The sequence below is a fragment of the Belonocnema kinseyi genome, chromosome 10 (assembly GCF_010883055.1).
Source record: "Belonocnema kinseyi isolate 2016_QV_RU_SX_M_011 chromosome 10, B_treatae_v1, whole genome shotgun sequence".
Classification (NCBI taxonomy): domain Eukaryota; kingdom Metazoa; phylum Arthropoda; class Insecta; order Hymenoptera; family Cynipidae; genus Belonocnema; species Belonocnema kinseyi.
Window position 1 is genome coordinate 71,680,705 of NC_046666.1, and position 10,814 is coordinate 71,691,518.

The 10,814-nt window shown below is 30.5% G+C and overlaps 1 protein-coding gene and 1 pseudogene across 1 annotated transcript in view; one reads left to right on the top strand and one right to left on the bottom strand.

Moving 5' to 3' along the window:
- The window catches only part of LOC117181455, a 16,551-nt pseudogene extending 6,932 nt beyond the window's left edge, over nt 1–9,619 (top strand).
- The window catches only part of LOC117181456, a 141,126-nt gene that overhangs the window by 19,769 nt on the left and 110,543 nt on the right, over nt 1–10,814 (bottom strand). The window lies entirely within an intron of this gene.

The following is a 10,814-nucleotide window of genomic DNA, read 5'->3' on the forward strand; positions in this document are numbered from 1 at the left end:
CCCCTAGGTCTGAATGCTTGGATGGCACCTGGCCACGGGTCAAAGAAAGGCACCAGCGGTCGGCAGTAAAACAAAAAAAGACCCCCTCCGGCCAGCATTTTTTTTGACTGAGTTGTTAAGCTTCAAAGGCAGATGCCTATAGTTTTCTCGCCGTAGTAGATTCCTTCACGTCCAGGTATTTTCTTTTTCAAGCTTTTGTGTTTCTACGGCTTCTTATGTCTCTTCGAATTAGGGTCTGATTTAAACATTCTAATAATTCTTTCCACGGTCTGCCTCTGGGCACGCTGCCATTTACTTTAATTCGATACACTTCTTTGTTAGCTGTTCATCTTTAATTCAACTAATTCGCCTATATTATTACATTTTCTATACTAGGCAGTGTCTATTCATACCGTTGTTTTAATAATCAACATACTTTTGTCTCTCCCATTATTTCTTTTATTTTTATTTTGTATTATATTTTATAATATCAAATTATGAAAATATGAAAATTTCAAAATATGAATTCTTATTAATTCTGAAAAATACAATGTTAATGAAATATCAAAACCTGTATATTTCAAAAAGAATCTCTTTCAAAGCATCTTGCTTCCTTATTTCTTGAATTTCTTTTCATGATTCTGAAAAAATTAATTGAAACTTTGTAACAAGGGGTAAAAGGGGGAAATTCTAGATTTTAGGTGTTTTAGGGGATTTTTCAAATTTAAAGAGAAAGGGGGATTAGGTTAAAAAGAGGTTCGCCTGTGATCCCTGAAAGTATAAAAATTAAGAAACAAATTTATAGAAGGGTCTAGGAACGGTTAGAATTATTGACAGACGTAGGTTTATTTTCTTTCTAAAAGAAAAACTTAAAAACTGGACACTTTTATTTTTTAAGTATTCGAAGAAAAATATAATTATAATTTTGGTCATTTTTTAAATAGATGGTAACAACTTCGCAATGACCAAAAAAGAACCTGTCGGAGTTGTGGGTCAAATAATTCCATGGAATTACCCACTTGCAATGGCCGCATGGAAGTTGGGTCCTGCTTTGGCTACTGGATGCACTATAATTTTGAAACCGGCAGAGCAAACTCCTCTCAGTGCTCTTTATTTGGCATCTCTTGTAAAAGAAGCTGGATTTCCACCAGGTGTTTTAAACGTTATTACAGGATACGGTCCAACGGCTGGTGCTGCTATTGCAGAACATCCTGATGTGAACAAAGTTGCTTTTACTGGATCCACTGTTGTAAGAATAAATCCCAAATTGATTTTAAAGTTTCCCTATTAGGTATTATTTTTAAATACATAGCATGGACATGACATTCTACCAATATTCTTGGAAAACATTGTCATTTTGCAAAATACTCTACTTCGGAATTGATAAACTTTTGCAAAAATGGTAAGCATTTTTATACTTAATGTCAAAAGGATCTTTAAGAATTAATTTTAAGATGCACTAAGTGCGCGAAAAATTGAACAAATTAAAAAAAAGGCAGCTAAGCCTATATTTAATCTTGAACATATTCGTAACCTTAATTGTGTATATAAATTTATATCAGATAGCAGAATTCACAACTTTTTTGAGGTCCTTAATTTACATTTATTTATTTCAATGATAGAAATAATAGTGGCAACATGTTTCGAATAAGTACTCTTTTTCAATTTAATTATTTAAATGTAGTTCTTTGCATATTTTTGTTTCTTTTTTTAAAAATAGAAATCAAAGTTTTTATTCAATTTTAATTTACGATATCTAATCTTATTACATAAAATATTCTTTACAATTATAATTGTTACGTTTCTATTGAAAAATAGACATTGAAAGAAATGAATTGCTGGTACGACTGAAGGTTCTTGCAAACTGAGCTCGGTCTTTACATAGCTCCCACATTCGTGCACATAACTGTTAAAATCAAAGGTCAACGGTTCGGCAACTGTAATTTTGAGATTGTAAACTATCTTTTGTTAAAGCTCTTTTAGCTTTAACGTAACCATTCTCATCACACATCTCGTGTCTTAAACTCGATTTTTTCAAAAATTTCTACCTTTTTACATTATGTTCAAGAAATTTATATCAAATTTAATACATTTTTTTAGTGACTTTGTCTAGGATTGGTTATTTATATATTGAAAAATAAAGCACCAATAGTATTTATCATGATTACTTTAATATTTGTTTTTTATTTTACATTCAATTTTATTCTTAGCTGCGCTGAAACATGTATCATTTCAATAAATTTACATCATTACAATTCATAATTGGCATGGAAATTGAAACATACTTATTTCTATTGCCTTGTTTTTATTCTGTTTTTAATTTTTAATCTTGTTTTTTATGATTAAAGAAAAATTATGCTTCTTAACAAAAAAATATTCGTAAAAAATACATAATTTTTTTTGGTTGAATGAATTTTGTTTATTTTATTCTCATAGCTTGTATCGTTTGTACAGAAATTTAATTTTCTTTATTTTGAATGTTGTTTGTTATCAATAAAACACAAAAAATTTATCCTATAAAGAAGTAATTCATGATGAATTTGTAAATCTTTTTAGGTTCCCACATTTTTGGTCTATCTATCTCTTTTCGCACCTTGCTTTGTCCTAACTTTTTGATTTTTTATCAAAAATGGCTGGTAAACGAAATCAATGTTTCTTTTTCGTCCCTCAAACTGCGTGTCAAAGCACAATCAAATCTGACTAATCTTTCAAAAGTAGTCCGGCATACAGACAACGACAACAACAACGACGAGGCCGGACAGTCAGACACCGACGTAAAAACTTGTTTTTCTGATTCAGGGGGCCTCAAAACGTCGACATTTGATGAAATCCGCGAAAGTGATTTTTCGCATAAAACTAATACATTCTCATTATAGATAAGAATGTAATAATTCTCGACTTTTTTCTGAAAAAGAAAGTAAAAGACAAATATAGAAATAACTATAACTCAAACAGTCTTTCTTTATATTAATCAAATTAAAAATTGAATAATTTAGAAATAGATTGTACACCGAGAACATCCTTCAGATACCTAGAACCATTTTCTTCAATCCAGGAATATTTATTTTTATTAATGCTTTAATATTTAAAACAAATTTTGTGAGAAAAATTTCATAAAGGACTAAGAGTGGAAATATATTTTCAGAAAAAATAAGATTAACTGCAATAAAGAACAACTGTGTAAAAACTTTAATTTTTTGAGAAAAATTTTAATTACTTACAAAGTTTGGTAAAAATTTCCGAATAATATAAAAAAATTCGTTTTTTCTTGAATTTTCAAAAATTATTAGAAGTTACACGAAAAATGTACTAGAAAATAAATTGTAATTTTACATTCTCATAAGAGAAGGTAAAACGCCCCTCCCCCCAGTTTTTGTCAAATGTCCACATTTTGAGACCCCCTGAATCGGAAAAACAGTTTTTTATGAACGTGCCTGTCTGTAAGTATGTCTGTCTGTCTGTATGTCTGTCTATATGTCTGTCTGTCTGTATGTATGTCTGTCTGTATCTACCATGACTTGTCAAAAAATTAATCTAGTAGATTAGTCTTTGGGACACTCGTTTAGTGGCCTAAACTAAAGGTCAAGTTCATTAGCCAGCCAATTCGGATAAAAACTCCAAAAGTGGGCACATTTTGAATATTTTTGAGACCACTTTTTTTTTAATTCAAAAATTCTCTGTATGGTTATTCATAGTATTCGAAAAGTCGAACAATTGATCCTGATGACTTTTTTTTATAAAATCAATAATTACCAGAGTTATAGCCACTTTTTTAATTTTCTTTAAAAATCCACAATTCAAATTTTAACAGCATAAAAAATAATGGAAAATCCAAAAATTACATTTTTCGGCAAAACGGGGGAAAATACGGTAAAAGATGACAGCAAAACAATTGTGCATTTGGAAAAGATCTACAAAGATTTTATTAATTATTTTTTGATAGGATGCGTAGATTTGGATTTAATCATGAAAAATATCATTAAAAGTAAAAAAATCTGACCGCTGCGTGGGCACATTCTTATCAAAACTTTTGTCTTTTAATTTCTATTTCGTCTCGTGTGTGGGGTTTCAAAAAATGTAATTCTTCATATTTTTAATGCTATTTTTTAAAGATTAAAACCAAGAGCAGAACTATCAAAAAAAAAAAATATATATATATACATAATTATATAAATTATATAATTTAGAAGTTAACAAAAGAATTCGTATTATTTTAACGACACAATGAAACTACGTCTGTTTTAATAACAATGTAAGTTAAAAATTATAATAATATACATTTATGGGAATGATATAAAATTTCACAATCACCAAATTACTGCTTTCGATGTTTTTACCTTTAGTTTTAAAAAGTCTGTTCACAAAGATCGAGCGCGTAGCGCGAGGTAGATACATTATCGAGCGCGAAGCGCGCGAAGAGAGTGTTCCTGCAAATCGGGCAGCTTTTTTTAAAATCTAGTACACACATTTTTACAAGAAATTAAAATGTCCATATTATTGCGTTTGCATGCAATTTGTTCTGACAACAGATTTCTACAAGATTTTAAAGGACGAAATAAATTAAATAATGAGTCGAATAGCCTTGCATAACATTTTTTCTTTTTAAATAATATTTGTTATGTGTAGATAGAAAAATGTCTCAAAGAAGTTATGATTAAAAATTTGATTTGTTATGGAATTTTCTATAAAAATACAAATAACATGTAATTCAGACAAACTGAGATCTAAAGATTCTGAAGGAGCGTCATACACAAAAAAAAACTTAATTTGTTCGCTTACAGATACTGAATAATTTAATGTTTTTTTAAAGGTGGGACATTCAATTATGACCGCTTCAGCGAAGAGTAATTTGAAACGAGTCAGCCTTGAACTTGGAGGAAAAAGTCCTCTTGTGATTCTGGACGATGCCGATGGTATTAAGAAAATTAAATTTGTATAATTCGAGCATTTAATTGTTACTATTTCCTTTTTAGGCCGAATTCATTTCAAATCATGCAGGTTGAACACGTTTAAGTCACAAAATTGGCTGCGGATGAAGTATGTTGTTTTTCAAAGGCTTTTAAACGACATGTATTTCACCGATTTTATATAAAATTTTTTTTGGCAAAGTTGTAAGTTTTTGAACTTTTTAAACTCGAAACGCAATTCATAAAAAAATCTTATGATTTTTGCTTTGAAAGTGCTGTAGTTTCTACGCTGATATTGAAATTATAAATTTTCTTTCTAATTCTAGTAGTTCGTACAACAAAATTTGAAAAGTTCTTAAGGCAGTGGATGCTATGATGGTAGCGGCAAAAAACTTATCTACCTGTACCGGCAATAACGATCTCCGCCGGTTTATTATTACATAAAGTTTTTGTACATCATTACATTTTTATTACATTATTAGATTTTTATTATTATTGTACATAACATTATTTCTGCGACCATTCACAGGGCTGTCTTGGATAATATTCCTGAGAACAGCTGGAAAGTTATGTCCTCCAGCTTCCAAGAGACCTTGGATAGTGGCAGTGGTTTGACAAACATTATTTTTGTGGCCTCCACGAGACGTTGGAAAGGAGTAGAGGTTTGACCAAAATTATTTGTGTGACCGGTCAAAGGGTGCCTTCCGCCCTCACGAGATGTCGAAAAGGGGAAGATGTTTGTCCAACAATATATTAGTAACTGGTCAAAGGGGTCTCTTCCTACCCCCACGAGGCGTCGAATAGGGGTACGGGGTTGACCCCTTATAACAAAATACCTCTTAAATCACATAACCTTATTCTAAGATGTCTGAAAGCTCCTTCGATATGCTCAAAATGTGTTTTGTACCAGTACCGGTAGAGAAGTTTATTGCTGGTACCGGTAGAAAACTGTTTTGTCGGGAATGGCAGAGAACTTTTTTTGCCGGTATCAGCAGTCTATCTACTCCGAATTTTTAAAACTGACAAAATGGCGGCGGTTTTTCTGAAAATTTGGAAACTAAATTTTTACAAAAAGGCCAGAGTGATATCTCTTGAGAGTTTATTTTGTGACCGCGTCTTGGAGAGGAGAAACAATATTTTGTTACTGAAAAATGAATATTCATATTTTGTGCAAAAGCAAGACAATATACAAAAAAGTCAGTAAAGCAAAGTTATGTCTCTCAAAAAGTACCAAAGAAAAGTCTTTTGGCACTTTTCTCTATCTTTCTTTTTTTCTCTCGAGATTTTCGCCTAAATAAGAATACATTCGGCTATAGCTGTATTTTTCTCATAAAAATAGTCTGTCATAGTATGTCATAAATAAGTTAGAAAGGTATAAATGGACAAGTTGAAAATATTTCATACAAATTTGAAATATTTTCTGATAATCAAAATTTAATATTTTCGAAAAATACCTTAAATTAACGGAATTTTGGAATTCATCTTATTCAGGCGAAAATCTCGAAAGAAAAGCAGGACAGAAAGAAGTGCCAAGAGACTTTTCTTTAGAAATTTTTGAGATGAATAACTTTGCATTGCTAATTTTTAATGTATTTTGTCTTGCTTTTGTACACATTTGAATATGTATTCATTTTTCAGTAACAAAAAAGAATTGTTCCTCCTCTCCAAGGCGCTGGTACGAGATAAACTCTAGTGAGATGTATTCGCCATGATCGTGCCTACCTAGACAGGAATCAAGAAAGAAACTGGCCTTTTTGAGAAAATTGAGTTTCAAAATTTTCAGAACAATCGCCGCCATTTTGTCAGTTTCAAGAATTTTTACATTCTTTTTGTAAATTTCGAAAGAGAATGGAAAGAACTAATAGAATCAGAAAGAAAAAGTATAATAACAATATCAGTTTAGAAACTACAGCACTTCAAATTGAAAATCATAAATTTTTTTTTAAAATTTCGTTACGGGTTTTAAAAGTTCAAATACTCATAACCATGCCAAAAAATCTTTTCTATCAAATCGGTGAAATACGCGTCGTCTAAAAGCTTCTGAAGCCCAACAAATTTCATCTGGAGCCGATTCTGTGACTTGAACGTGTGCAGCCTGTACAATTTGAAATGAATTCGGTCTTTATAATTTAAAAAACGGTAACTCGGTTTACTTACGAACGGTAAAAAAACGATATTCCTAAAATTCGATTTATGACGAAAATGAGCAGATTTAATGCCCGTCAATTACATAAATGAGATTAAAGTAGTTCAATTACAATTCAATTTTGGAAATCAAATAAAATCAAAATGAATATTTTCAGTTGACGAGGCAGCAAGAATTGCGTACAATGCAATTTTCGACAACCACGGGCAAAGTTGCTGCGCTGGATCTCGTACTTTTGTACAATCCAAAATTTACGACCGATTCGTAGATCGAGCCAAGCAGCTAGCAGAGCAGAGGAAAGTTGGTAATCCGTTTGAAAATGGCGTCGACCAAGGACCTCAGGTAGACCAAGATATGTTTGAAAAAGTCATGGAATTGATCAAATCTGGAAAAGAAGCCAAAGCAAAAGTCGAGACTGGTGGAAATCGTCTCGGCAAAGTGGGATTCTTTATAGAGGTTCCTGGATAATATTCAAAATCAATCGTAAAACATTAAAAAAACTACTGTCAATATACTGTCAACATAGATCATTACTAGCAAAAATGTACAGAATCAAATAAAAATTCTGCAAAGTTTGGTACCATAATTACTCAGGTCAAACGTATTAGCAGGGTGGCCTCTATACCGGGAAAACGTTATATGCCCGGGAATTCGCTTAAACCGGAAAATACAGTGAATTTATTTTTATCGGGATTGATCAATTCAAAGAATTTTAAAATACGGGTTTAAAGACTTGACCAGTCAAAAAAGAAAAACATTAGAAATTAAGAAAAAAGTTTTCAGTTGGTCAATTATAAATATACATTAATCAATGATTTTTAAAATTGAACAATAATTGATTTTACATAAAAATTCTGAATCTGTTCAAAATTTACGTAATCTAACTTTAAAAAAAAACTTTTTTATATTTAATATTTTCAATTTTTAAGTAAGAGTGTTGAATTTTTATTCATAAATAACAATTAGACAATTATTAATTTTTTAAATTTCGAGCAAGCTTAACAGATATTTAGAAGCTTTGAAAAGTTTCAAACTTCATTTAAAACTTGAAAATATTTCAAAAAGTTTAAAATAAAATGCAGATTTTCGAAGGTTTCGAAATAAAACTTTAACCCTTTTTAAGAATTTTAAAAGGTTTTAAGATAATAAAAAAATGTCTTAAGATTCCTGTCAAAAATTTCAATAATTTCAAAAAAATTAATTTAATGTGAACACTTAAAAACATTTAAAAATAAATTTAAAAAAAGAAGAATTTGAAGAGAATATTTAAAAAGATTTACAAAATTGTCAAAAGTGAATCTGCAAGATCGAAAGCAATTTTCTAAATTCCTTAGTATTATTAAAAGAAAAATATAAGAAAAATTCTAATCATATTAAAGAGATTTGAAAGTTTAAAAACAAATTATTGAAAATTAAAAAGGTTGCAACAAATGTGTCTTGAAAAATTGTCTCAAGATTTCCGGGAAACAGTTATTTGTAACCACTTAAAATAAATATAATTTTACTACTAATTTAAAAAGTATACAGTTCGGAAAATAAATCTTTAATCGTTCAGTTTGTAATATTTGTAACTAAAAATTGCTCAAAATTATATAATTATGAAAATTAAAAAATTTGTTGATTCATTCTTCAGTCTAGAGCATTGTATAATTTCTAAAGGTTAAAAATGAAGAATTTTGTAGTTTAATAACATTTAATTTAAAATTGTTTGAAAGTAAAGTGTTATAAGCTTCCATTTTATACATAAATTATTAAAGTTGAATGATAATTTTTTTATGCTGTAATTTGCTTTAATTTAAATAATTTTAAATTAAAAGAATTTCCAGTTTGAGTGTTTTAATTTGCAGTTTAGTTTTTATAATTTCAAATAAGAAAAACTGTAGCTCTTAAGTGTTCGAATCTTTTAATTACAATGATTTTGAAAGATTTGTGTAAACCGGGTACTGTACTAGATTCTTACAATTATTGTAGTTTACATGGCCCTAAAATAATTAAATTTTTTAGCCCACCATCTTCTCAAATGTAACTGATGACATGAGAATTGCCAAAGAAGAAATTTTTGGCCCAGTGCAAAGTATTTTGAAGTTCGACACACTTGAGGAAGTAATTCAGCGGGCAAATAACACAACATATGGTCTTGCAGCTGGCATAATAACGAAGAATATTGAGAAAGCTTTGTTGTTCGCACAAGCTGTTGAGGCTGGAAGCGTTTGGTAATTATTAATTTTCCTAACTGGATTTAGGTTTATCCTTAATTAATAGTTCATTCTATTTATCAAATTCTTTGAAATCATAGGGTCAATTCCTATACTGATCTTATAACAGCTCAAACACCTTTCGGAGGCTACAAATTATCCGGTATCGGTCGGGAACTGTAAGTATAACAAAATTAATTTTCAAAAATACCGAAAATTTGTTTTAGGGAAAACCTAATTTGTTTTTCAAATTTCAGTGGAGAGGAAGGCTTGCACGAATATCTTGAGATCAAGACAATCAGCGTTAAGCTTCCTTAATTGTTTTTATAACCAGATTTTTCTATGCTTGTTTTGCGAAAAATTTATATATTTTTTAACACTTTTCGATAATAAAAATTGATTCAAATTAAAAAGTACTTATACTAATTAACTATGTTAACTTTGGACTATTTTTTACACCTTCCTCCCCCTACGATCATGACCATAGTTTGTCTCTTTCCCCTCCTAGTATCCGAAAGTAACGTATACCGATTATATTTCTAAGATTTCATGTCAAAATATATTGCATCTCTAACAACATTTCTACTAGAAAATATCAAATTTCTTTTACTCAGGAGTATCATTTGCACTTTAAATTAATACCAAATATTAAAAGTCAAGCAAAAGCGGTCGGCGTCATCACACGCCACCAAAGAAGGGATTCGTAGGCTACAGGATTCGAGTCATTCCAAACGATTAAAACTAAATTTCCTCATTTTTCAGATCTTGAACTGCCAATAGACAAAAAGATATATTACATTTATTTATGTACTTTGGTCTGGGATTGCTTGTTCAGATATTGCAAAATAATGTACAAATTTTATTTTTCGTGGTTACTTTAATATTTCTTTCTAATTTTACAATACATTTTATTCACAGCTACCTTAAAAAACGTATCATTTCAATCCATTTACATAATTACATTACATAATATCCATTGGTACTGAAACATGCGTATTTACATTTTCTTGTTTTCGTAAATGAAAAGGGGCGCATCCTATAAAAAAAAGACCGCTTCGCTGACACATTCTCATAACGCGCTGCATGCGCGGCTCGCGAGTTCGGCCTTTGCACTACCGTCTACATTTGTGCACAGGCCATAATGCGAAATTTTCTACATTATATGTTAAAAACTATTATATCAAATGTCTATTAAAATTTTTTTTGTGTCTACCTTGGTCTGGTACTGCTTATTCAGATATTGCAAAATAATGTTCACATTTCATTTTTCCTGATCCTAATAGGACCCTGCTGTGGTTGTTTAATCATTTTCCCTTTTTTTAAGTATATATATAATTAAAAATTTGTCATAGGGACAACCGCAGGATTTCGCCGGGAGCGGATGCTAATCTGAAAAATTGCACTCGCTTCCAGCGAAATCGCGGTCAAATTTCAGCCATAACCACGTCTTACAACTGTGAGATAGGTGGTTACAGTTTGTAAAGAAATCAATACGACGATCCAGCAAAAGCCTCGTGCACCCTAAGAACACGGAGTGACCCAAGGACATCCGCCTCCTGCATTTTTCCCACAAGTGTTCTAGCATAT